The sequence below is a fragment of the Gallus gallus genome, chromosome 1 (assembly GCF_016699485.2).
Source record: "Gallus gallus isolate bGalGal1 chromosome 1, bGalGal1.mat.broiler.GRCg7b, whole genome shotgun sequence".
NCBI classification, from domain to species: domain Eukaryota; kingdom Metazoa; phylum Chordata; class Aves; order Galliformes; family Phasianidae; genus Gallus; species Gallus gallus.
In genome coordinates, this window is record NC_052532.1 from 44,298,998 (window position 1) to 44,326,447 (window position 27,450).

Here is a 27,450-nt window from a genome sequence, read left to right on the forward strand (position 1 = left end):
TCCTCTAAAGTCCTCTGTTCCCATATTCAGACAAAAGCAATATACTCATCATAGACCTCAATGAAAAAATTCACCTATGAAACCATGAGTAGCCATATTGCCATCAATGACGGAAGTTAAAGTAAGGCACAGGTTTAGCAGGAGCACACATAGAACAGAAAAGTACAAAATTAGGCTTTTCATAAGGTAGGCATACTCATGTAGTTGTAGGTATTCTGTATCTTCAGAAATATTCAGCAGAAATATTGAACATCATTTTCCTTTCAGTAATATTTTCTAGCTATAAATAGAATTAAGAACACAAAAAAGCCTGAGGAATTCAAATAGTTTCATATTAAACCAAAAGGAGCCACAACAAGATATTGTTTTTTTTTTTAAACACAGTCTGGATAAGGTCAGTTTTACTACCTGTGTAAATTCCCAGTGACTCAAAAGTGTAATGGCATTTGTTTAATATGTGCCAACTAAAGTCTTTGTGTGATGAGTATGAATAGAAGGCATAAAAAGGAAGGACAGCTACCAATAACAGGATAGAGAACAAGTCAGGAGTACTGCTTGCATTTATTTTGAAGATGTCTTGTGAGAATTTCATGTCACTCAAAACTCTTCACATCACGGAAAAGGGATGAGGCAGGAGGAGGTGTTATGCAGACATCACCAAAACATTCTTTTCATAGGAGGATAATCCTTCTGGCTTAAGTGCCACAAAAAGCAGCCACAAGCATAGTATCTGGAACAGTCCTCTTAGGCTCTGGAAATGAGGGTATATTCAGAAAATAGTGCAGAATAGTGGTGCAGAACTCTTGGGCAACACTTGGACCTGTCAAGCAGAATGTGATAAAGAAAGATGTGTTTTAGATCTGTAAAACCTTCCAAATGATGCCTAGGGATTCTTATCACTTAATGATTGCTTACAGTGTGAAAAAATCAGCTTACCTCAGTGTCTGAGATCTAACTGGGCAATCTTCATGTAACAGTTTACGTAACTTATCAACTAATAGCTAATATGGGAACCTTTCAAAATATGACCCTTTATAAAATTTCCAGACCCTATCACAGACCTAGGCTGATGGGATGTGCAGGTGTGCTCATCAATAAGTACGTGGTTCCTTTTTACCAGAGTGAAATGTTAATTTAATGAGGAGCAGGAAGAAGCTTAAGCCTTCCACCAAAATATTTTCAAGTATTCTAGTATCATAGCATGCTACTGAGGAGAATACTCAAAACACTATCTTCAGCAGTGGATTTATGGCTCACAGGTCACCGAAGAGCTCTAGTTAAAGCCCACAGAGGCCTCTAGTATCAATCTGTAGCTGAATTTCTGTCTGTGACAGTAGCAGATATCTTTCCTGATATAAGGTCTGTGTCCAAATGAATTCATGTACTGAAAGCCATATATCAGTCACCTAAATCCTTGGAGAGCCAAGAAGGGATGTTTGGGAAAGCTGAAGGTGGTGATGATGACTTAAAGTGACCTGATACTCCACAATGGATTAGAAGTAGGTTAGGCAGGAGTCTAAGACAACATTGGCAAGTACATATAGTAATCAAAAGCCCTAGACAGGGATTTTATTTATCTGTGAGGTCCTGATCAGAAACAGAGCATATTTCCTAGTACAGGAGCTGTACCTGAACTGCCTGTGAGATACATGAGCTCCCACACAGTCCCTGACACAGTTATCAACTGGGCAACATGGGAAAGAAAGGGTATTTCATAGTGACCTTAAGCACTGATACCTGTATTCTTCTCTAAGATACGGCAGTAAATATGTTTCACTTTCTGCTTATATATCTCTAAGTTTGAAGCATCACACAGAACTGAATGCTGTTAAAGTTTGAAACCTGAGACTATTTCCCATCCACTCAGTGTCTTCCTCCTGTCCTGAGCAGTAACTGAATAAGTGAGAGACAATGCATTATATTTTATTAACACTTTTGTTTGGTTTATCCATTCCTTTTCAACATTATATCTTGTGTATGTGATTTTTATACATGTGCATAAAATTGGATTAAAATGCTATGCCGGGAGAATGCCTTGATATGATAGTTCCATCATATCAGGAAGGGCTTTACCCATGGATCGAGGCTGACCGTGAGTTCTGGGACTGAATTGATATTTTCATTGTTTCTGGAGGAATGGAAATTTTGCATTGTAAAATTAGTGCTAATTTTATCAATTCTAGCAACACATTTTATTAGACTATTGAAATGAGTGTTTGATGTTTAGTGTGTATATGGAAGAAAAAAAAAAGGTCATCACGGAAATTTTTGAGAACTCAGTATTTTCTTAACAAAACTCAGGAAGAATCAAGAGCATTTTCACAAATTCAAATCACATGTTTTCATCTATCAGTCTATCTATTTATTTATTCATTTGAGGGTATTAATTAAAACACTTTTGCTAAAAAATCTTTAATAGTGCTTTAGCTTTAAAAAGTACTGTCTGCAGATGCAGTCTTATATCTGGGTTCATGCAATTTAAATGTAGGGCTTCTGATTATGTTATGTTTATACAACACTTTAAGACATTTAAGACTTTACTTTTTCTCATTAAGTGATTAATCCATTTGATTAGCTATGGACGTCAAAAAATCATCCCTCTTGCTTAAGAACTAAATATCTTTTTTCATCTGCAGTCTGGGACAGCGATAGTCTCTTGCTCAGTTGCCATACTTGTTCTTCCTAAACTAGTATTTCCAGAATTATGGTCCCGACCTCAAGTGCTGACACTTTGTCTCTTTTCTTTCTGACTCTTACAAGGAATGCAAGTTCAAGGAGATTCAATTGCAAAAGTAAGGCTCCCACTGATGGAAGTGAAATCAAAGTTTGCAAGAGAGGGAGAATGACTGAAAGGGGTTATGAATCCATACACAGCACTCTTTGGTGTTTCTTCCCCATCCCTACTTTGCAGACTCAGTAGCAGCTTCTATTTCTGCTGTTGTCTTTCTGAAGGATATTCTGAGAAACTAAAGCCAGACTATGAGCATGGATACACAGAAGAAGGAGAGAACTACAAGTTCTCAGAGAGGAGATAAGTTGTGGCCTCAGTTTGCCCGTAGCATGGACTGGTCAAATTTCTCTTATAGTCTTTCAAGAATTTCTCTGTTGAAATTCACTCATCGGGAAATCAAACATTCTTAAAAGTAGCTTCTGTGTGGACTGGCTTTGGTATCATTGGGTGTGTCAAAGCTGATGACACTCATTATAGACAAATGTTATTAACATATATACTTCACTAGAATACATCCTCCTTGTGACTTCAAACTCAGTGTAAGACCAATGTAATTACAAGTCTGGGAAGGTTCTGTGCATGAACGACATTTATTTTGAAGGGTGGTAAATGTTCTTTCCCTTGCCTGAACTTAGTTTAATGTTACTTTTTCAGGGGGACCCTTCACTTAATGCTGCTCCTTTGAAATAAAAGTATCTCCAACAGCTCTGAAGTTCAAGGATATGTTCTCAGTTGGTGTGAGGTACTTGTCTTTAGTTTACCATCTTCTGGCAACATTAAGATCTGCAGTATGGCTGATATCCAAAGCATGAAACATATTAAGAATTAACACAAAATGCTCTTGCTTCATAGATATTTGTCCCGTGGTATAAATTCTGTAAAAAGAAAATAATTGAAACATAACTTTAAATTTCTCTTGCCATGCTTTATCAAAAGCATAAAAAATGCACATAATATTTACACTCTCTAACTTGCCTTCAAGTTAAGTCATATTTCCATTATGAAATCTTTGGCTCAATTCACCGAAAAAAGTGAGAGACTGTTCAGAAGATGGATAAAGCTTTCCTTTGGAGTGTGATTCCTAATGCTTCCAGCACAATAATGTGATTTACAGAGAAAAAGAAAGATTGAAAGAAGGCAGGAAGTAGAGGAATTTTGTCATTGAAAAAACATTTACATGATCTAGCATAGTGAGGACTTGAGGTTAAACTGTACCTTGCATTCCTTTTGCTAAAGCAGGAAGGATATTAGTAGAAGAATGATTCCTAAAATCCTGTAACTGTAGACAGAATATTGAGTTGAGGAAGTATTACTTCCCCCTCCACCCCCCCCCCCCCTCCAAAAAAAAAAAAGAAATATTTTAGATCCCTGTTAAACATAATAACATGCTCTATGGATAAAAGCAGTAAGCTCAAAAATATTTTCAAAATCGTGTCTTGCATGCTGTGAAGCAATGACAAGGCTGTTTGTACATGGATTGGCCAGTGCAGAAAGTTGACTGGCCTTCTGAATTTTATTCCATTGTAGACATAGTTGAAAACAGTCTTTCTAGACAATGAGTGAGTCTCTTTTGGCTTCTGCTGATACAGTTCTGTTGTACTGTTCTTAAAAGCACAAGGTGGTAGGCTTTCATATCCTTTCATTTATATAATTTTTAAAGGATATTTCCTGTAGGATGTCAGTGCTACAGAGCTGGGGTTTTTGATACAGCATGCTGCATGGGAGGCTGAAGGTAGAGAAGTGTAAAAGAAAATAGCTCACATCAGTGGGATGGATATTAGTGGTAGTGTGAGAGAGGGACCCTTCCTTCAGAGTAGCAGCAAATTACAGGGAAAGGAGGGGACACACTACGGAGCCTCATGAAGAGATTAACACAATGTGACTAATCTGTGATTTTTTATTGCAAGTCATGTGAGAAGTAGCTTTTTTTTTTTTACCTCAAGTGCACAATAGCAATCATAAATTTCAGCTTCCTCGTTTTCTTTTAATTAAGCTTTTCATTCTGCCTGTGTTTTAACATGTCAACTTAAAAATATAAGGCTGGAAAAATAGAAGACAAAACACAAGAACACAAAAAATGCTGAGTTTTAAATGGCGTTATTTTTGAACTATTCAGTGATTTTGAAAGCAGAAGTTGACAGCATTGCCTGTGACATAAGTTGGAAAAGTAAACAGCTCTGACAGCTTTGTAAAATTTTCTCTGCGAAATTACTCAATTTTAAAAACCTATTTATTTAACTTGGGTTATGCCAAATCATTCTACATATTTTGGCTATTTTTTTTCCTTGATATATATGCACTTATTTCTGCATTCAGTTTGGTTAAACATATTATAATAATCTTCATCCTTTTTGTTTCAGGAAGATTTCCTATCAATTCCATGTCTTTATAAATAACTACTATATATTCAGTCAAAACAAATATGAGAAACGAGACAAGAAAGCATTAAAGATTCTTCTGTGTAATACTGTTCTTGTCTTTATTATTAATGTAACAACAAAAGCTGTCCAATCAGGGTACTTTCTGTCTGTGAGTGTAGTCTGTACCTTGTTTTTGTTCCTTCCTGAAAGCGTTTGGTTTAAATAATCCCAGTAGTGAGAAGTCTCGCATTCAAAATCTTCTATTTTAGTTCTCCTCTCAAGGGAATTACTGTGATTTTAACCTGCTTCTTGCTCCCCTTGCTGTGTGATTACAAGGGAAGGGTGATGAAGCACATCAGCTCTGTCTCTTAATCGTCTTATAAACCCTAACAGATTTTAAAGACAAAATTTGGCAAATGTTAATTGTATGTGCAGAATTCATGCTGGGAAAATCTCCTTCAGAAAAAAAAAAAAAAAAAAAAAAAAAGAAAGAAAAAGAAAAAGAAAGAAAGAAAAGAAAAAAGAAAAAAAAAAAGACAAGTAAAAAGCTGAGTGCACAGCCGGTCTGTTATGTAAGATGTTTATTTCCATCAAATGCATCCCGGTGGAGGCTATGCAGAAAATAGGCCAAAGCTGCAGAGTAGTAGTGACATCATATCACCCAAAAGGTCAAAGAAAACATTGGTGCTCTAAGAAATACTGCTCCATAGTGCTGCTCAGTTTGATCTGTATGTAATATCGTTTTCCCCTTACATATTGAAATGAAACCTGGAATTAAACAGGCTGGGCCTTCAAAGAACCATGCTTGTGGCAGTATATGGGAGCATAGGAACTCAGCTGTGAGAGGTGCTCACTGCTTTGATGATAAAGTTGAAAACCAAATTTTAAAAAGTCAAGAACAATGAAACTGATAGAATGTAGAAAGTCACATTTTCCTAACATTAGATTCTGGAATTTTGTTTTAAGAAATTGAAACATTTCCCTTTCAGAAGATCTGATTAAAACTATTGATTTCTTCAAAAAAATTAACTCTTCTTTTACTCCTCATTCAATTCAAGATCAAAAACATGAATTGTTTTAAATGCTTTGAAACTTATTTATTCTTTTGAACAGATTCATGATTAGGAACAATTCCACAGTTCTCACTGTATTATTGTCAGGCTCAGAATAGCACTGATGCAGTTACTGTTCTGTTTTGTCCTACTGCATTTTTTTTTTGTCTTCTATTTTTCCAGCCTTATATTTTTAAGTTGCCATGCCTTATTTCACAAAGCATGAGTGAGATTAAAAGCTTAATTAAAAGAAAAGGCAGGAGTTGAAATGTATGGTTGCCACTGTGCACTTAAGATTTAAAAGGCGGTATTTACAATTTATCCAGGTGTGCCATTACATTTGCATGGATAGTCCCTTCTCATGAAATGCCTCAAATGAGACAAATGCATGATTAAGTACATAACAATTTCTATGCAGAAAAAAAAAAAAAAAAGCAGTTTTAAATCTAGATTTACTTTAGCTTTCATTACTCTTTATACACGAGGGTAGTCTGAAATAAAAACACTCAAAATGATATCAGATAACTATATTCACAAAAAGATACCAGTATGTATGCACAATTACCTGAGTAAAATGATAATTCTAAAACATTTTTTACGTATTTGTTATGCCTATGCTTGTTAATGCTCATATATTAAATTGATTTGATTTTACTATATTCTTTGATTATTTGTAATAAAAATAAAATACTAGGGTGGTTTTAAATGCTCATATGTACGTATTTCTGTTTTAGACCAGGAAAAGATACTGTTGCAAGAGTTTAACGACTGTTGATAACTCACAGACAGATCTATTTTCATTTGAAGATAGCATATGATGGCATATCCTTATGAGTCTCAATCTCCAATACTACAACAGTACTGGGATAGGGCAAATAATAATAGATTACAGTTTTACTTGCTTGTGAAATGAGGATGTGAGGAAGGATTTATTTGCCATCACTTAGATCTCTCTGATTCAGCTATTTTGTGTTTTATTCCCTGTGTGGAGTAAGTTATTTCAAGAAAGATTATTTTTTGTCAGTAGGCTAGTGCAGCAGAAACACAACTTGACAGAGCAGGAAGGTCAGAAGAGGTGCATGTAGTTTTGAGGTTCCATACAACCATTTCTCTGGAGGTAAAGCTCTTGCTGTTGGTTTTATCAATGTCAGGTAACCTTCACAGGAAGAAGTAAAGTCACTTGTTGTATCCACTGGATGACTTGCTCAAGAAATAATTAATATTTAATTTGTCCAGTATTTTTAGCTATGCAGATTGGGTGACAGTCTTCTGCAGAAACTCCAACCAGGAATTTGGAAGCACGCCTTAATAACCAATTCTATTTACTTCAACTTGTCTATGCAAAGGGAGGAGAAAGCATCAAGGCTAAGGATTCCTCTGGCTTAATGTAGATACCTACAGCACAGTTGCCATGTAGGCTATTTACCAGGATACATAGAAAGAAATAGGCATGGCTAGAAAGTTTCAACCCTGAATTAGATATCCAAAACCAGTCAGATGAATCATGCCAAAAAATATGTACGTAGGTTGCTCCAGAAGTAATGCCTCATATTTTATTATGTCTGCCCGTGACATCAGAGATGAATGTTGGTGGTATGGCAGTGGAGGCTGAATCTTCCCACGAATATTCCATTACATTTTGTTGCTGTGAAACAGATGGCAACAGAGGGCCAGAATGACAAAATGGAAGTGAGGATGAAGCAAAGGTGTGTCACTGAATTTCTCCATGCAGAAAAACTAGCACCCACTGACATTCATCAATGCTTGCTGAATGTTTCTGGAGACCAAACAGTGGATGTGAGCACAGTGAGGAGGTGGCTGGTGTGTTTCAGCAGTGGTGACAGTGACGTAGCAATATGCTACTAAAAGAACTGAAATCTCGGGAAAAGAAACCCAGTAACAGCTAGCTTAATAGCCATATGTAGGTCAGGAACTGGATATACTGAAATTGTGTTGCATTTGGTCTGTTTTAGTAATCCCTGTGTTCTCAGACATGAAATTCATCTCAATCCTTTTTTCCAAAATAATGAATTTGACTTAAAATAGAAAGTCTGTGTGGGAGAAGACTTCTAAAGATAGAGCTAATAATATTCCAATACATTTACAAATCAGAAATGTTACTTGTAATTTTGGGGGGTGCTAGAAGTTAATAATATTCATTAATTAAATAAGTCTTTTTTCTGCACACCATCTGCTGTTCTTTTCCAGTCTGTCAATGAAGTCATGATACAGAAACAGTGATATCACAGGTATTTCTTTGCCAAGAGACGATACCCTCAAAATCATATATTATGGCATCACTGCAAATTTCCTTCATAAGAAAGGCATTATTCCTAAAGTTTGGGAACTTTTTTTTTTTTTTTAACATTTTCCCCTATTTATTATGAGTTGATATATAAACCACAAAGACTCAGTCTATCTGCATCACATTTATATGTGGGTTTATACTGTCTGTGAAATTGATCCACTATTAACTGTAAACTGTCAAATTATTGTAGTAATGCAAGGATACTTCATAAACAAGAAAGTAAGAGTTGGTGCCAAATTCTCATTTTATTTGTGAGGATGTAAATTTGGATTAGATCCACCAATGTTAACTCTCTTTCAGTGATGAAACCTTAACAGAATTTCACTCAGAAGTTCAACTTTGTTGCCTATGCAAGTCAAGATGGATTTCACAGAGCAAACAACAACAGTGAAGGCTGCTGAGTTTAGAGGTCCAAATAAGACAGCATACTTGGAGAAGTTGTCATTCAGTGTTTTAAAGAAAGTCAAAAGGTAAACAAGAGCAGCAAAAGACAGATTGAAAACCATGAAGATAAAAGTCAACTGAAAAGGTGTCATTGCTCCCTTTTCGTTATGTTGTAAGGACTACATTATAGATCATAGAATGGTTTGGATTGGAAGGGACCTTCAAAGATACTCTTGTTCCAAAATCCCTGCCGTAGGCAGGAACATGTTACATTAGAGCAGGCTGTCAGGGCTCCATCCAACCTGGCACTGAACACTTCCAGGGATGAAGCATGTCTGGAAAACCTTTTCCAGGGTCTCACCACACTCTGACACAAATATGCCCTCCTTTTGTTTAAAACCATTACCTCTTTGTCCTGTCACAATAGGAGGCCCAGCAAAAAAAAAATCTCTTCTTTCTTGTTAGCCACCTTTAAGTATTGGAAGGTGACAATAAGGTCTCCCAGGAGCCTTTTTTTTCTTTTTTCTTTTTTTTTCTCTGAACAACCTTGACTTCAGTTTTTCTACACAGAACTGTTTCAGCCCACTGATCATTTCTGAGGCCCTCCACTGTGAGTGGATTTTTGAAGATATTTTTTAATTTATTTTAAAGAGGTTATTGTGAAGTCTGTTAGATGTTCTTTTTGGTTTATTTTGTCTTGACAGCATGAAGAGGAGTCGGCGTGATGAATAGGAGATCAGTGATGATTGGTGTCCCTCAGGGATCTTTACTGGGACTGATGCTTCCAGTATTTTCATTAACTACATCAACAGTGGGATCTAGTGCAGCCTTAGAATGAATGTGAATACCATCAAGCTGTGTGATGCATTCAACACACCTAGGGGATGGGAAGGCATCCAAAGAGACCTAGATATGTTTGAGCAGTGGTGCCCAGCTGAACCTCATACAGCTCAACAAATCCAAGTGCAAAGTCTGGCACCTAAGTTCTGGTAACCCCTGCTATCAATACAAGCTAGGGGATATAAGGATGGATCACAGCCCTACCAAAAATAACTCAGGGGTACTGGTGGATGACAAGCTGGACATAAGCCAGCAGTGTGCCCTCGCAGCCTAGGAAGTATCCTGGGCTGCCTTAAAAGAAGCGTGGCCAGGTGGACAAGGGAGGTGATCCTGCTCCTCTGCTCTGCTCTGGTGAGACCTCACCTTGAGTACTGCATGCAGATGTAAAGTTCTCAGTACAGGAGAAACATGGACCTGTTCGAGAATGTGCAGAGGAGGGCCACAGAAATAATCCAAGGGATTGAACACCTCTCCTGTGAGGACAGGCTGAGAGAGCTGGGGCTGTTCAACCTGGGGAAGGGAAGCCTTCAGGGAGACACGAGCATAGCCTTTCAGTACCTTAAGGGGGGCTGTAGGAAGGAAAGGGACAGACTAACAGAATCTGTTGTGATAGGACAAGGGAAATGGTTTCAAACTAATAGAGGGGAGATTTAGACTGGATAAAAGGAAGAAGTTTTTGTCTGATAAGAGTAGTGAAGTGCTGGAACAGGTTGTCCAGAGAGATGGTCTGTGCCTCATCCCTGGAGGCATTCAAGGTCAGGCTAGATGCGGCTCTGAGCAATCTGATCACCTGTAATTGCCCTTGTTCCTTGCAGGGGAGTTAGGTTAGATGATCTTTAAAGATCCTTTTCATCTCAAATGATTTTATGATGATTCTGAGACTTGTTTCGTTCAGCTTCGTGACCATGGTATATATCACATGAAAAGATGAGCGTTTGTCTCCTCTTCAGCTTAGTTCACTTCTTTACAATGATAAGATGAAGCAAAGTAAAGATCAGCTGCAAGAAAGACTTGGAAGAGTAAAAAGGTAGAAATATTTCTTGCACGTAGTTCCTAAAATTATGAAGCAGACATATTTGTATCTCTGCATTTTTTTCTTGTTTTCACATAAAAAGTTAATTAAGCCTTTGACCTGATGCCCCTGTTGCTCCTTGGCACATGAGGAGTTTACAGCACTTAGTTTCCTAGGAAACTAACATGAAAATTCCTGTTATTGTTTTAAGTTATTTAAATTTCCTTGATTTTGTACTGAAAAATACATATTGCTATGGTAGCCAAGTTGTTTTCTGATACTGTACCTTTCACATAAAAGAGAAAATTGTCTTTGCCTCTTTCTGTGCATCTCTTGAGATGCTGTAGTTAGTGCTCAGAGGAAAGACAGTCTTTACGCTTTAAGGTTTTATTTAACTACCTATGAAATAATGTGCAATTTTCCTGTTTTTTGGATATTGTAACTTAGTATGCTTTTCTTTCCAATGTGGTTTTATCCTTTGAAACAGATACCAGCCTTTTTCTGAGTGAGTTAATGAGACAGTTGAGTGACTAGACTAGACAAGAGTGAGATTTCATATTTAAATCATTCAAATAACTAACTTTGTAAAAACTGCATAGTAACATTTTCTAAGGCTGAGTAATTCTCTACTGCATGTATGTGAAGCTCTGAGATGAAATACTGAAGTATCTCATACTAATTTTATGCTTAAGGAATTCAACAGGTAAAGAACAAAAGTAAGTTAGGGCAATAAAGTATGCCATCCCAGTGAATCTTCTGTGAACTTGATGGATCAAAACCTTAGCTGCAGCAGGCAGCAGCATACAATCTTGCTGATATCTTCAGTTTGCACTGGCTGAATTTTAGCTTTCTAGTGTCAAAATAACAGAAGGAATTTTTATCTGAATATCAGATCGAATCCTTTTTGATTTGATGAAAGTAAAATTAGAGAAAATAGATTCCACTGCTCCATGGTTTTTAGTATCAGTCAGATGATTAGAAATCACAAGTCACCACAAAAATAAAATGTTGATTCAAAATTCTCATGTCTTCTAAGACAGTCATCTAGCTAAGTTTATCTCCAAGTCTGTCTTCAGATGACCATCCATGTGTCTTTCAATAGCTTCTATTGATCAGCTGAATTTGGTTGTACAGCCACATGTCCCTTAATTAGCTTTATAGAAACTATGTATGTTCATGCATACTTACAAGGAACAGCTGTACTACATGGAGAAGTAAAGTGTTTGCCAGTAAAATGCTTTCTAAAAGTATTACAGTTTAATGAGTTTTCAATTACAATAAATCACAAGAATCATCATCAGTAAATACTGCACATATGAACTTTGATCTCTTCTAGAACATTATATTTCTTTGATTAAAGGATGTAGGAGAAGGTTTTAAATTTGGCTTTGATAGAATAATTAGCCAAAGCAATACTGAATCAAATGGGCCATATTTCCATGGGTCCATTCTAGAAAGAGAAATAGTCCTCTGGAAGAATTCATGCACTTACTTTATAGGTTTGGGAGTATACATTTCCTAGTGTAATTCTAAGCAGTTTATCGTCAGCATACAATTCAGTTAAAAGTCTATGTTGTGAGGAAGAACTTTCATTATTGTCTGTAGGTGATTTTATTTACAATAGACCAACTCTTGATTTAACAAATTAGAAGATGGTATGACTAAGAAATATCAAATATCAAATACTTGTATGAAGTCTTTGATTGGTTAAAGGCAGGTGTATAGTAATAAAGATTGAACATCAGGGTGAAGACTTTGCCTCAATTTCTTCAGATCGCATCACTATTCAAAAGGGAAGTAGTAGAAAGGGAAATTTTATATGGCTTTTTTTCATAATTTATCTTGCATGTAACTGTACTTATGGTCTTAGGCAATTGTCCTATGCTTTATAAATAAATGACCAAGACATGGTGAACTGGACAAGTACTGGCGTCTGAATTCTATGGCTGGTGTCCTCAGATATTCTCTTTCTTTTGTGAAAGTGTCTCCCCGCTCCCTCTATGGCTGTAAACTGTGTAAGCTCTTAAAATAACTTTTAAATAAGCAGGATTACTGTAGTTTTCATCTGCCACTATAAATATAGTTCTGGGAACTATGTTCATGTGATTTACCACCACCATGAAATGTAGGATCTTGTGAAATCTCTGCTCAATTTTCCTTGTATGGTTTAAAATGCTCACAGTATTCTGCTTGAAGATAATATAATTTGAAGGAAAAAATGCATTTCACAAGAGCATGTATTCTTTAGCCAATGATCTACATTACCTTTTCTTTGCTAATTCTGTGTAAAATCTGAGAATGTTCTGACTTTTAATCTTGTTATATTCTTAGTGTTCCTATGTATTTTTTTCCTTTCCCTTTAGAAGTTGATTGTTATTTTATGTGTCAAAGCTTTGTATTCCTGCATTCATATTTTGTGTTTTATACAGATACAGGTGGGGGTGGGAAGTCTGGGTTCTGTGCTCAGCCCTGGAGTTCAAAATATTTATTCAAGAATTGTCTGGATCTGCAGCTGTCTAATCTCAAGTTAAAGATGGAATGTGAAGCAGGATTTAAAGGTTTCATCTTCTTTTTCTATCTTCCAAATAAACAAACTTACTCAATCAAGTTATTTTAAAATAACATTCTTCATCTACTGTTGAAGCATCATAATCTGTTCATGTAAGCAATAAGAGGGTGGAAACAAGAGTAAAGGAATACTCTTCAAAAGTCTTCTTAAAAGTATTTCAGGAACTGATCCTTAAAACTTACTAATGATGCACGGTGCTTACAAAAACTTTCTCATTTTTGTAAAAAATACAAGTGTTGTGTAATCACTGATACACCTTTCGTAGAGAGGGTTATCATTATGGAGGAATGCTGAAATTGAGTGCTGCAACTCTATTATCTTTTATGAAAAAGACAAATATGAAAAATGTATAGTGAGATTTGGTGATATATTCTCTCACAAAAGTTTTCATTTCTTACACATCTAATTTTCTTATTAACTCAAAACAGATATTTAGAGTTTGGGTTGTTTTTTGTTGGTTTGTTTGTTTGTTTCCATGCCTTTTATTGTTCTCTTCCTATTGCATTAACAGCTTCCAAGCTCTGGGATGCTAGGATAATAGAATTTGAATTTTGGCAAGAAATGAAACAATAGTGAACATAGTTTGGACTCCGTAGGAGTGATGTTGTTTAATGTCAGCAGAGACTGAAACTGCTTTCCAAGCGACTGAGGCTTTGTAAGATTGTTCTGCTGTAATTACTTTCTGCTTCTCAAAGGACACTGATTTAAATTGCATGTCACATAACCAGTGAGTCCTCTTTCTAGATCACACTGATATTTCCAGAGCAACCTGCTGGTGCACATTGGGCTGGGTTCACATTTCAGGGCTTTTTCTACTAATTTAATTTAATTTTACCCAACACATTCCTTCCACAACAAAGGGATCTTAAGTAATATTTATAAATCTTAAAAAACAAACAAACAAACAAAAAAAACCTATTTAATTTTAGCCCCTGTGAGTAGTCTTTTTCATATAAATGTGCCTTTACACAGAGAATAACACATTAGGCTACTCGTTGCTTGTCATGATCAGATATGCTAAGGATTAAGGAAAACTTAAAATTCAGGCTTTTCCAGATAAGGCACATAACTTTGTAGCTTCTTTCTTTCTATGAAAAATGAATTTAATATATTGCTTAACTCTTTGGTAGATGAAGGAATATTCCTTATCAATGACATAGCCAACAGGATCAAGTGTACCCTCAGCGGGTTTGCTAAGCTGAGCTGTGAAGCTGGTACAAAGGAAGGAACACCATCCAAGGAGATGTAAACAGGCTTGAAAATTGGGCCCATGTGAACTTAATGAGGTTCAACACGGCAAAGTGCAAGGTGTTGCACTTGGGTCAGGGCAATCCCAGATATGTCTACAGACTGGGAGAACTCATTAAGAGCAGCCCCGCAGAGAAGGACTTGGAGGTTCTGACGGGTTAAAAACTGAACATGAGCAAGCAGTGTGCACTTGCAGCCCAGAAAGCCATCTGTATTCTGGACTGCAACAAAAGAGGGATGGCCAGCAGGAAGAGGGAGGTGATTTTCCCCTTACGAGGCCCTACCTGAAGTACTGCATCCAGGTCTGAGGCTCCCAGTGAAAGAAAGATGTGGAGCTTGAGGAGGGCTGTGAAGGTGATCAGAGGGCTGGAGCACCACTCCTATGATGAAAGGTTGAGGGTGTTGGGCTTGTTCAGCCTGGAGAAGAGAAGGTTTCAGGAAGATCTCATTGCAACCTTCCAGTACTTAAAGGGAGCTTATAAACAAGGAGCAGACTGACTTTAGCAATAGAATAAGGGAGATTAGTTTTAAACAAACAAACAAAAAAAAAAAAAAAGAGGGGAAATTTAGATTAGATGTTATGGGGGAATTCTTTACTCAGAGGGTGACAAGGCACTGGAACAGGTTACCCAAAGAAGTTGTTCATGGCCAAGTTTCATGAGGGCCTGGGCAGCCTGACCTAGGTTGTTAACCCTGTCTGTGGCAGGGGAATTGGAACTAGATGATCTTTAAGGTTCCTTCCAACCCAATCCATTCTGATTCTATGATTCAATGATTCTCTGATATGCAATCCAAACAAATACAGCAGAATGAGGACAAAACTTCACATTTCCCATACAGTTAACTGAAAAGCAGTCAGAGAAAAGAGTTTAACATCAGTCGATTGCATCTGCTTCATTCCTGTATGACCATTGTTTGCCAAAAGGCAACACTGTAAATTGAAGTGTATACTGAGCAAAAATTTTCAGTGAAGAATAAACTAAATCAGGGCTGGAAGGGATGTTGGACAACCTCTATTCCACCTGCCTGACCTATGGCAAGGTCATGTATATTCGTTCTTAGCAATGAAGACTACAGTTTCATCAGACTGTCCTTCGTGAACATGGATTCAATGGATTTAAATAATTGACAGCCACATCTCTATTAATCCTTTTAACCCTATTAGTTTGAGTACTGATCAGCTGAAATATTATTTGTTGCAAATGGGTCCAATATGGTATTCCATAAATCTAAAACGACCCATCTTTAGCCAAAACATCTCATAATTCTTGGAAAAAGTATACCCTACATTTCTACCATTCCTGCTCTAAGGGATGAAGGCATAGTTTAATTTGCTCTGCCACATCTTCCAGCAAACACTTGCCTTTTCTCTGCTCTCCTTGTTTAAGTATAACATTCCTGCCATAGGTCTTTTGCGGTACTGCTACCAGAGTAGAGCTGGCATTACGTTGATTCACAATTTATGACCTTGGTTCTCACTTAAGAAATCGCTGCTATCCAAGCCTTGATGAGTGACAGTAAGTCTGTGTCAATGTGCAGAGCTCAGAATGTGTGTTTCTGCTTGACTGCAGTCCCACAGTTTTTCATGAAATATGTTTTATCTCAACAGGGACCTCAGCCTTTTTCCTTTCCTTTACTGTGACATGAAGCTTATTTACCCCCACATGAAAATTAATGCTCTATTGCTATGAAAGTGCCTCTAGGGAATTAAATTCTTAGGAAAGACAGTTAGAAAAACAGAAGTTCATTTTACTCCCTAAGAATGTCCTGCAGCATCTTGGAAGTCCCTCCTATTGCACACTTTGATTTTCAAAAATCCATAATTTTCATAAGATTGTTGTTGATTTAACATTGTTCCTGCTGAAATGAGAAGTAAAGGTTATGCTAACGACATGGAGGACAGAGCCAGGAAAACCCTGACCACTCTTGGAAATCCCATTCACAACTATTATCAGTCTGGAACCGTAGTAGATAAAAGTCAACAACAAAACAATGAGTTGGAATGGAGGACTCTTTTAAGATTGGAGGCTAGAAAATCCCTAGGTTGAGGAGACATTTATCTCATAGAATAAAATAATTTAATAAACTAATAATATGAAATAGTTCTTAGTTGTAAAATCTTCTCCACAAGCAAAATTGTGAATTGCATATTCAGACAGAAGGGCATCTAAGTTCAGCTGAAATATTCATTGCAAAGTGATTATGAACTTGAGGTTTCTACCTGTGGGTCCTAATCTGTCTGCTTAGTTATTACACAGGGCTGCATTGTAGGTACATTTGAATGCCAAGCAGAAAGATAAATGCTCTTCTTCCTGATGCAATTAAGTTCCTATGAGTGCTAGTTTACATGTAGGCATTTACTTTGACTAGTTTTATAACTAAATCCTGGATGTACCACTATTCTCCAAAGGAAATAATATTTTGTATATACTCTATTGTATCAAATATCTTAATATCTCCTAATATCATAAACTCTGTAAACTGGATCTCCTCCAAGGAGCTGTGCTATGATATATGCAACCTCTTTGTCTTCCACTGAGAACAGCACTTTGTCTGGCAATGTATTTCTCCTGGTCTGGTAGCACTGACAAAAAACTTGCTTGTCTACATGCAAAGTTATATAGATTCCCCTGCTTTCCCTGTTCCTCTGTTTGAATGATATGCTCCTGGTTCATAGAATTTATCATAGAATGTGAAGAAATTCTCTAATAGAGGGCAGTCAAATATTGGCAGTGCATTACTGTTGCTATAGGAAAAAAAAAAAAAAGACTCAAGGCACTAATAAATACTGTTTATTGAACTATTCATATTTGCTTTTTAACTTTTGCTAACATTATTCTGTCATCCAGGATTTCCCTGGAAAGTCTTCCCCTTCTTTCCCTTTTAAAATTTTTCTTAGTTGTCTTCAAAAAATACTTCTCCCTCAGGGGGAATTATTCCTTCTATGATTCCAATACAGATTTAAGTCAGTTATTCAATGCTAGCTTACCTTATTTTATGCTAAACTGAAGATTTTAATTGTGGCTGTGCAGTCAGACATTTTAAACTGAATTGGAGCTTTGATCACTGCCAGGGTTACCAGACTTTACAAACTCCTAGATTTGTGGCAGGAAGCCTGGATCCCTCCAGTTTGGTGGATGCTGGTTCAGGTTTGCTTGCTAGAGGCTGTGTTCATATTAGAGTACGCTGGCTGCCCAAATACACTGGCTTTTAGTCTGATTCTCTTCCACATAGAAGAGCTTAGGCGTCTGGCAACTCAGAAACTCAGGAAATAGGAAATGGAAGACAAATAGATTGTCACTTAAATGCCCGAAGGAACTCAAAACAGTGGTATGTCCACCTCTACACAAATGGTACAAGACAAGGCAATTGGATGTGTGACTTCCAGTGAAAGTACTGGTCAGAGAAAATTTGGTGGAGGGAAAGCAATTAACAGGGCACTATACTATGAAGGCTGAAGTGAACTGTGCCAGTGGCAAATTATTGCTATATGCTAAGAAGAGCCTAGAGCCAAATCAAATTAACACCCTAGCTGCTTCAGTGGAATCTATATGGATTGATCTGCATGGAACACAAAATCAGTATGGATTGAAGTCTGAGGCCTTAATAGAGAGAATATGGTACTGGGTCTATAGTATTGATGGCCCAATCTGGATGGCAACATTGACTGTAATGTGTGGAGATAAATCAGGTTAAAGAAGAAGAAAGGGCAGAAAGCATGACTTCTTTGGATTCTTTCAATTACCTGCATTCTAACTGGGCAAATGTTGCCAGAGAACATGAAGCAGAGCTGAAATGTTTAGTTTCTCTCTGTGACTGCCCGTTGAGCTGATGGCTGCAGTGCTTAGAAGTAGTAGCACCCTTGCCTTGATGCCAAGATATGCTCAGAATCTGATTCAAAAAATAGGGTTTTGGAATTGTTCCTTTGTAACACTGGGCATGAAGACCACAGGCCACGCTACAGCAAGATTCTTAGAGTACAGATCCACTGCAGCCGCACTTAGCCTCAAGGAGAACCATGTAAAGATAAGAAAGTTTGCTTAAAAGAAAACAAAAATGAAAGCCAAATATTTAAATCTTATCCAGCACTTCTTGACACTGGAAGCACTGTTTAAGGTGGAAATTGAGAAATGCTCAGAAGAGAGCCTTAGAAGACTGCTCCCAAAAAAGGGAATTGTAGACGATCTTTCAGTTTGGGAAAGCAGTGGCTTAGAGGAGAAATAACAGTCAAACAAAACATGTGTAGCACTGGAGGAATGTTGGCTGTTTTCATCGCTTCCAGTCAAGAACCACTGACAATCAATTGGATCTAGCAGAAACCAGGTTCAAAAGTGGCAAAAGGAGGTGGCTCTTCAGCCAACAGATAGGCACTCCATTGAATTCTTTACCAAAAGATCTTGCTAGTGTAAAAATTTTAACACAATTCAAGGAGAGATCAGAATTGAAAGATTTTTCTGAGTTACTAGATATAGAAATAGTAGGCTCAGGAAGTCTCTAACTGACTGGAGATGGTAAAACTGCTATGGAGAAATATCAGATATCTATTCTTAGTCTTCCTTAGGTATCTGTTCATGTTCAGTATTTTTTTTTTTTTTTCCATAGATAGATGGTTTATTGTGCCAGGGAAAACATTGCTTAGTCTGGGGAAGCCCACAAGAGGACCAGCAAGTCACAGGAAGAGTTTATTCTGCCCTGTTTACACAGGAGATGGTTATTAGAGACACAGTAGTGGGACAGACACAAAGGAGAGTTTGCAGTGCATGCAATGTCCCAAACCAACACAACAGTTTTACAAACCCATAAGGAAACTGGTTGCAATTGAGTTTAACAACCTGCCACTATTAGCTGAGACCTGCCCACGGCTCTCAGGGGCATTATGGGATACCTGGCAGCCTCAGTCACCACATTAGATTCTTTAGATCCCATATAATACAAAGGTTAGAGAAATGGGCAAGACAATAAACAAAATGAAATCCACAAAGTCGTACAGGGAAAAAAAAAAAAAAAAAACCCGAAAAGATAAAAAAAAAAAAGTGTCCTTTTGATGAATCTGCTGGGGAAGAGAAAAGCAGGAGAAAATTGCTGACCATCTGTACACAATTCTCTGTGTAGACTTTCAGAAAGCAGAATTTCTGCAGCTTCAGCAAAGCGTGAATCACAGAGTTCCAACCTCTGAATTCAGAGCAATAGCTTTAAAGATGGTGGTAGTCCTTCAAAAATATTTGATTATTTATCTGGAGCAATAAATTCTGAGACAGCTTTGTGCAGTATTTCAAACCAATTCGTACCAGAATTGCTGCTCAAAATAATGTTTTTTTGTAAGTACCATTAGATTTTCCTTAAATTGATTGATGTATCAACATACACTATTATAACAAGCTTGCCTGCCTATGCATAGAATTCAATAATGGAGCACTAATTCCCAGATAACCTAAGAATGTTTTTAAAAAGGATGGAATCAGTAATGTTCTGTAAAAATTAAATTTTTGGTTGGAGAATATAGACATCAGTGTCTGTGCTACAGTGTTTTATATTCACCTTTAAAACTGTAAAGGAGATTATAATTTTCTATTAAATTTAATGAGGACTGAAAAGTCCATAGAAAAGTTCTTTCTTCTTTTAAATTGAAACCTGTAGTGATTTTCTGCAAGGGATTATTTTACTCAGTTTTCAAATAGCAGACCACACACTAATTTGCTTGCTCAAAAAGCTATCTCGCACTGCAAGGCCTGATGAAACAAACATTGAAAATGAGTATTTACCTCTTGTATGTTTTACTTAATTGTTTTTAAGAAAGCAGCCTGCATAAAAGCCTGACCTTTAAATTACTTCAAAGACTCAATGGGCAAGTTGGATCTGATATTTATATACTTCTAAGAGCTCACTTCTTTACTAAGCGAATCATGAAACCTACAAAAGCATTCAGCAATGAGATCCGGCATGTTCACTTGGTAATTATGACATGAATATAATTATCAATCTTTGTGAATGTACACATTTACATTCTTCTTTGTGAGAAAGCAAACATCAGTCTCTGGCCATACTTCATAACATTATCTGTAGGGCTTTTTCTTTATCAATGCCAATTTAAGTAAAAGACAATCTATTAGAGATAACACATTCAAGAAATGAACCTCTCAAGAAAAATACTTCTTGTTAATTACTCTACATCTAAACTGGAGGGAATACAAAGAAAACAAAGCTCTAAATCTGTTTTATGGTACTTTCATCATATGAAAGGAGATCCAAGTAAAGGCTATAACCATATAAAGGCTCCTCTGTAGTCTTTATAATCCTATCCTCCTTAGAGGCACTGGTAGAACACACAGTAAATTCAGCTAAATTCCTGCCAAAATCATACTCCAGAAAGTATGAGATTCAGTTTGTAATTACCACTGATTTTGCTGACCTATGTTTTTAAAGTGCATTTTCTACACAGGAGAAAAGATGCTATCTTTTCCTTCCACTCCAAAGGAAAAGCAATTTTAGTTTTTAATATATTTTCATGTATCACATTAGGACAAATTGAAATTCCATAGTAATAAATGGAAATGATTCCACTGCCTTCAAAGACTTTGGACTAAGTTTGTGTTTCATCACTAAGATAAATGTTGAAAAAGTTTACGGCTACGAATACAACAAAATGATCCATGAGACAACAAAAGAACAAAATGGATGCAGAGTGAAGAAAAAAATTACCCACCAAATCTGTAAGGTCCAGATTCTCTCCCAGTTACTCACACTAATTAGAACCTTATTGTTGAATAGACAAATTCATTTCTTTGAGATTATTCAAGCTGTTTATAGTACTCCTCAGTAATAAAGGCAGCAGAATCTCCAAATAAAATTAGCCTGGAGAAAAGAACCTGCATTTTTGCTTTTATTGAATTAACTTTCCATAAACATTTATGTGAACAGCACTTTGTTTTCAAGGATGTTTGTAGTAAGAGAGTCTGAAGAATAATCATCTGGCTGTTCTGTCCCATTGCAATTTTATGCAGGCAAATTTTGCAGTACATGAATGAATATATGAATACCATCCATTTTGATTCAACAGCAGGTCTTCTGAGGTTAGAAAGGTGCACTCATGTCTAAACAGGTAGATCCTTTCCCAACATTTCATCAAATTTCATTCAACTGCAAAATTACAATACACGTTTGTTAGTGTGGCAAATACTGTCCATTAGAGACACTACATGAATTTCACTACTGAATTTCATAACTAAGTATTGTTTCAAATTTTAAAATATAATCTTTTATTATCACCTATGCTCAAATTACTACTTCTAAATAAACAAATAGCAAGGAAACACTTTCTGGCTGAAGCACATCATAAAATTCAGCCCACCTGAATCTCTCTAAAATAACAACAGATAAGGAAAACATAGCCAAGGATTTTTACTGCTACTTATTTCACCTGCCTAGTTTGGAAGCACTTTATGCTAGAACCCCACAGGACTAGGTAGGATTTAAGAGAGCTGCTGCTTCCAAAGTTTGGCTCTCACACAACACCCCTTTCCCCACTGCCACTGAGTCTTGTTTATAAGCCTATGTTTCTGTGAGGATATTTGCAAACTCTGGAGGGATTTTTAAGGGTCCGCAAGCTAGTGTGGGGAGAGCTGGTGTTGTGAAGAGGCAGCAGTTCACAATGCTTCAGCATGGGTCTGGTAGTTAGAGCACAGTGCTTCCAGTGAGGCAAGCCTGGGGAACTCACCATCATGCTGAATGGGGTAGAGTGAAGTAAACAAGGGACAGCAGGACAAAGAGCTCTTTGTATCCCATGTTTGTAGTAGGTGCAAGTGCCAATGGACTTTTGGAACAATAACTGTTTTGAAGTAGCATATTCCAACCTCTCACTAGTTCACTTCGTTACACTTAGAACTACCCTTTCCAAAAGAACACTCTATTCTATTTGTTCCAAGATTCCCATTCTTACCCAACCTGTATTCCATCTACTCAACCTCTTTTGAATGCTTCCCACAAATAAACACTGCCGCTAAAGAAAACTCAGCTGAAAGTTCATGTAGCCACGTGCTGCTGAAGGGTGTGTTACAGGCAGTGTGGAAGATATATGCAAACTTGCTCTGCTTCCTTAGAGGGGCAGACAATCTTGTTTGAGGACATTCTCATTTGTTTCTTGCAAATGCATCAGTTCTGCCCATATTGTACTTGCAGTGATATCTTCTACACCAGGTGCATTCTGCTTCCTGCAGCCACAGTCTGGGCGTCCTTGTCAGATTTTGTCTTAATGTCTGCATTCACAATACTGCATGTTCCTGTAAGCCTGTTGTATAGTAATGGAGACCATCAAAGGAAGGCCTTCTTTGGCCTCCAAATCTGCTGCACACCCTCCCAATCACCACTGTTTCTTTGAAGTTGAAACCATAGTCTCCTGAGAATCTTTTTTCCCAAGACTTAGATATCAAGTTACAAACAGATCCAAAATTATATAATCCATTTCTCCAATCTGTTACAGAGGTTTTATAAATACATTTTCACGTGCAACTCATACCTTTCAAAACAACCCTTTCAGGAAGCATTGTATTTCTGTTCAATCATCAGCAGAAGCAGAGAATTTTCCTGGCCAATCATCTGTTTCAGGAACAACAATAACAACAATCAGGATTTTGCTGCTTTACTTTTCCTTACCAGCTTCATTCTTTCTCATTTTATGCCTGCTTCTGCTGTTATCCCTCCATTCTTTACAAAACCTGGGTGATACAATGTCCTGTTCTTAGATGGGATTTAAGAGATGCCTAAACTACAGCCAAAAACCAACATGTGTTTACTGTATCAAAAATGGTAGAAAATGAACAGAGCAATAATAAAAACCCTAAATTCACCTTTCAGTGCTGGCACTAATGAATTTCCCAAAAAACTGCTGATTTGAGGCAGATGCTTCCAGACTTGCACTGGGCCTACGAGGCTGGAAAATATTTTCCTAATTTTCCTGAATAACTTTCTTTAATATCTGTTTCTCTCTTACCTTTGGCAGCACCGAGCAGACCAGGAGCTAAGGACTTTTATGATTGATAGACCAAACGTACCACCATCTGAAGGGTATAGCTCAGTAGCCATTTTCAGAGCATGACTACAGGAAAAGACCCTGAACTGCTGCAACTGTTCATCTCAGATTATGTGATAGGAAGAAGAAAAAGAAGAGGAAGAAAGATAGGAAGAAGAAAAAACATCAAAACAACAAATAAAACCTAGCCTAGCTTTCCTCATATTGACCAAATTAGGATTCTTTTTCTGTGTCACGTAACATTTATCTTTTTATAGAGCAGTGACAATTATATGGCTTTTCCTTTGTCTCGTCTTGGCTATACTGCGGTGATTTGCAACAAAACTGATGTTTATATATTCATTTTCACTCCAAGAGCAGGCTGCTGCTGTGTCTGAAAGAAACGTTTAAACTTCTCGTTTGTCATTTTTCTATTGTTTTTGGTTGGATTTTTTTATTTTTTTATTTTTTGCTTTTTGGTGTTTTTTTTCCTATGTCTCTTTTGTTGTTGTCTGTCATATTGGCTCCCTACTTCAGTATTTATTATTCTTTACACTTTTTTTTTTCCCTACAGCACAGCATTTCATCTCAGATGACTGTTTGACCACAGTGTTTCTCTGTAAAAGACGCATGTAGCAGTTTTGAAAAGTCTACTTAGGTCTTACCACCTATTTTATCAGCTAAAATGCTGAAGGTTATGCTTAGATTTCATATATATATATATATATCCACTCAATATGTCTTCCTTTATTTTTAGTGATAGAATTAAATGTAATAAAAAGGTAATACTGAGATGATTTGTTGAACCAAGTGTTCAAAGTGCCTATGGCCAAAATACTAAATCATCACCTCCTTTGGTTAAGGGAAGTAACATATATGACAAACTGAAAAGTCAGATCATTTGGAAGTAAAAAAGTACCTAAATTTTTGCTGAAATGTATAAGATACAGATATTACTTAAAATGTTTATGTGTGCATACTCTATACATACTTTGTTTATATATCTGCATGTGTGTGTGTATATACATGTATATGCTGAAACATCTTGTCTGTGTGCGTATGCATATGCGTGTGTGTGCATTCTCATGCAGGGTGAGCATATTTTGGCAAATTTTGTGACTGTTTGAAAAACATAGACTGCAGTTCATGTACATAAATCCACCATCTGAGATACATGTTTTATTTGATTTTAGCAAAAAGCAGATTCTGAGCTGCGTGTTCTTTTTCTTAGCAGGAATTCATTTTCTAGTAGTTTTCCAGTCTTCAAAACATGGGATCCAATTCATTTTACACATATTTTAATTTCAGTTCAAATTGGGAAAAAAAAGTTCAAAAGTAAAGACATTTTCTGCTGAACTTGAAATAAAACTTTTGAAGACACAAATTTCTAGGACATACATCATTACAAGCCTCTTCCTTTTGCTTTCTTTCTTTTTTTTTTTTTTCTTTTTTTTTTTTTTTGATAATAGTATACAAGCACAAGAACAGTATATAACCAGAAACCCTTAGGAAAAACATGTATTTCTATTACAAGCAGTTGGACTTTCCTCATAAGAAACAGTTTGGAAATATTGCTCAGCTGCGTTTGAAATGTATTGATGAGATAATGTATGTCAACTGATTCTGAGGAATATATGCAAGTTACCAAATGCTTGTTTTGTTACTAGAAAACCTCATTAGCAAAGGAATAAAATAGCTCATAAGTGAATCTCATTATTTGTCTGTCTCCTTCTGCCATGCCAATAACATTTAGATTTGCAAATAACATATTCTGATGTGAAGCACGCAGCAGGTGTGTGTGTGTGATGGGACTACTTCTGTTGGATGTTGATTACTCTCTGTGTAATGTGAAAAGCTTTCTATTCCCACAGCTTTATGCAATATATCAATGGTAATGGATTCATAATCATTATCAAGCTTGATAGAGGCTTGACTACCGTGACAGATGTCTTCTCAATTTTCCTGTTGCATATGTTCTTTTCCCTCTGGAACAATGCTTACATAAAATTCCAGTATTAATGTATCTCTTTTATGTTGTTTTGTATCAGTTGCTGACTGCAGTGATCAATCTTTTAATTCAGATGAATAGGTAATTACAACCAAATGCCAAACACATCAGCAGAAATTCAGCAACTGTCAAGCAAACTATAGTGACCAGAATTATTGGTCTGTGCCAGAGATAGCACGGGGATGTTACTGCACGGTTATGCTCCTGAATAGTGTTTCCATTGGCAACAATAATACATTTCTGGTACTTTGTCTTTGCAAAAGGCAATAGGTAAATTTATTCTTTCTCATGCTTGTCATGATATGAGTGTGTAGCACTGCTGACCCTGTGCTGTATTCTCACTGGGACAAAACATGAGTTTTTGCCTAACTTTGCTCTATTTTGGACTAACCTAGAAGCGACCCTAAAATAATGGGAGACAGGAGACAAGTAGGCTTAATTTTCACAGTAAATGCTATTGTGTTTTTTTTTTTCCAAGAAGTTGTAAAATACTTGCAAAGAGCTACCTGTGTGAACTCATGCTTCAGTTGTTCTGGTCCAACAATGTAACATAAAATTAGGACCCCAAGAGTTTACCTAATATAATCCTCTGCTGCAAGGCAGAATCAGCTATACCTCTATGATTGCTGATGTCTAGTGATCTAATTAGTTAAAAACTTTTCCTAAAGGTGTAACCATTACATTCTTGGACATCAGTTGTGGTGTTTTGTAATCCATCCATGTAAAGACTTCTACTGTCTAACTCTGACATTTATTGCTACAATTTAAACTTATCCCTTTCTGTCTTTTATGTTCAGTCTGGGTTTTTTTTTTGTTTTGTTTTGTTGTTTGTTTGTTTGTTTGTTTTTCTTTTTCTTTCCTATTTTCCCATTAGCTCCAGTTTTCTCTTCTTTAGGCCAGAAAGAGTAAATTATTTAAATATTCAAACAAAAATCAAGCCGAGCAGCTATTAGTCTCTTGATTCCTTTATAAAAATATGCCGTATGGTTGTACTTACCTCATCTTCAAACATGTCATCATTCTTCATCTCTTTTCAAAGACAGTAACTGTGTGATTTCTTCCAACAGTGCTTCGAATATCCTAAAATGCAATTTACCCAGTCCGATCAATTTGAGAACTCCTAAATTATATACAAACTCTGTAACCTACTTTTTTCCTTATTCTTCCCCTAATTTCCCTGCATCTCCTTTTTACACCAGTTCAATTAAATTTTAAATGGGAAATTTAGCCCACACAATGTAATAGACTCTTTTCCTCATTGCTAGATTGCGTACTCAAACCAGGTAACATGCCAACAGAATTCCCAAACTAAGCAGAGAGTTGCCTAGGAAATGTAAGTAGCTCCAGGGTTAGGTAGTCCTGGGGAAGAGGCAGGTGTGGCTCACAGGCTGGGAATTACTTGCGATCCAAGCACCTAAACTCATGTGGGTAAAATCTGAGCACACTTAATCCCCGTACTTTCTTTCCCAAGCAAGATACTTTTCAAAGTATCTGCTAAGAAAAAAAGACAAAAAAAGGAAATAAATAAATGTCATCTACACATAGGTCTCTCTTTTAGAAACTATAGTACTCATTCTAGGAATTGACTAGATAAAACTAAACTGACAAAAAGTACTATAAGTCTACACTTGGAATGAATACAAGATTTTTACTGCAGGTAATTGTTTTAATAGCTTTAGTTTCAGACATGCTGAAATTTCCAGATAAATGCAGACCTGGAAAGGCTATAAACGTTCAGAGAGACAGGGCTCATGAGGATTTTCAGGCAACTAGGCAAGGTTTACTGTCAACAGCTACTAAGTCCCACAGGCGATGAGAGAAAATAAAATATAAAAGGAAAGGATGGAAAAATGACAAAGGAGCATCATCCATTCCATAAAATCAAATTTGTTTCCCTGTTGCAGCTTTTCTAAGACTGTTCTTTTGGAGCATGT

General features: G+C 36.7%; 1 long non-coding RNA gene across 2 annotated transcripts; it reads right to left on the reverse strand.

The window, feature by feature from the left end:
• Nucleotides 1-531: 531 nt before the first annotated feature.
• On the reverse strand, nt 532-26,912 carry LOC107053003. 2 transcript variants are annotated; one of them, XR_005862236.2, is made up of 3 exons: nt 26,514-26,912; nt 23,017-23,096; nt 532-820 (listed from the first exon to the last, which is right to left on the reverse strand). It is a non-coding gene; the product is annotated as an uncharacterized LOC107053003 (long non-coding RNA). The 2 variants fall into 2 exon arrangements; XR_001465889.4 differs by lacking the exon at nt 532-820 and adding an exon at nt 20,969-21,641 and having other exon boundaries at nt 26,514-26,906.
• Between the last annotated feature and the right edge of the window lie 538 nt (nt 26,913-27,450).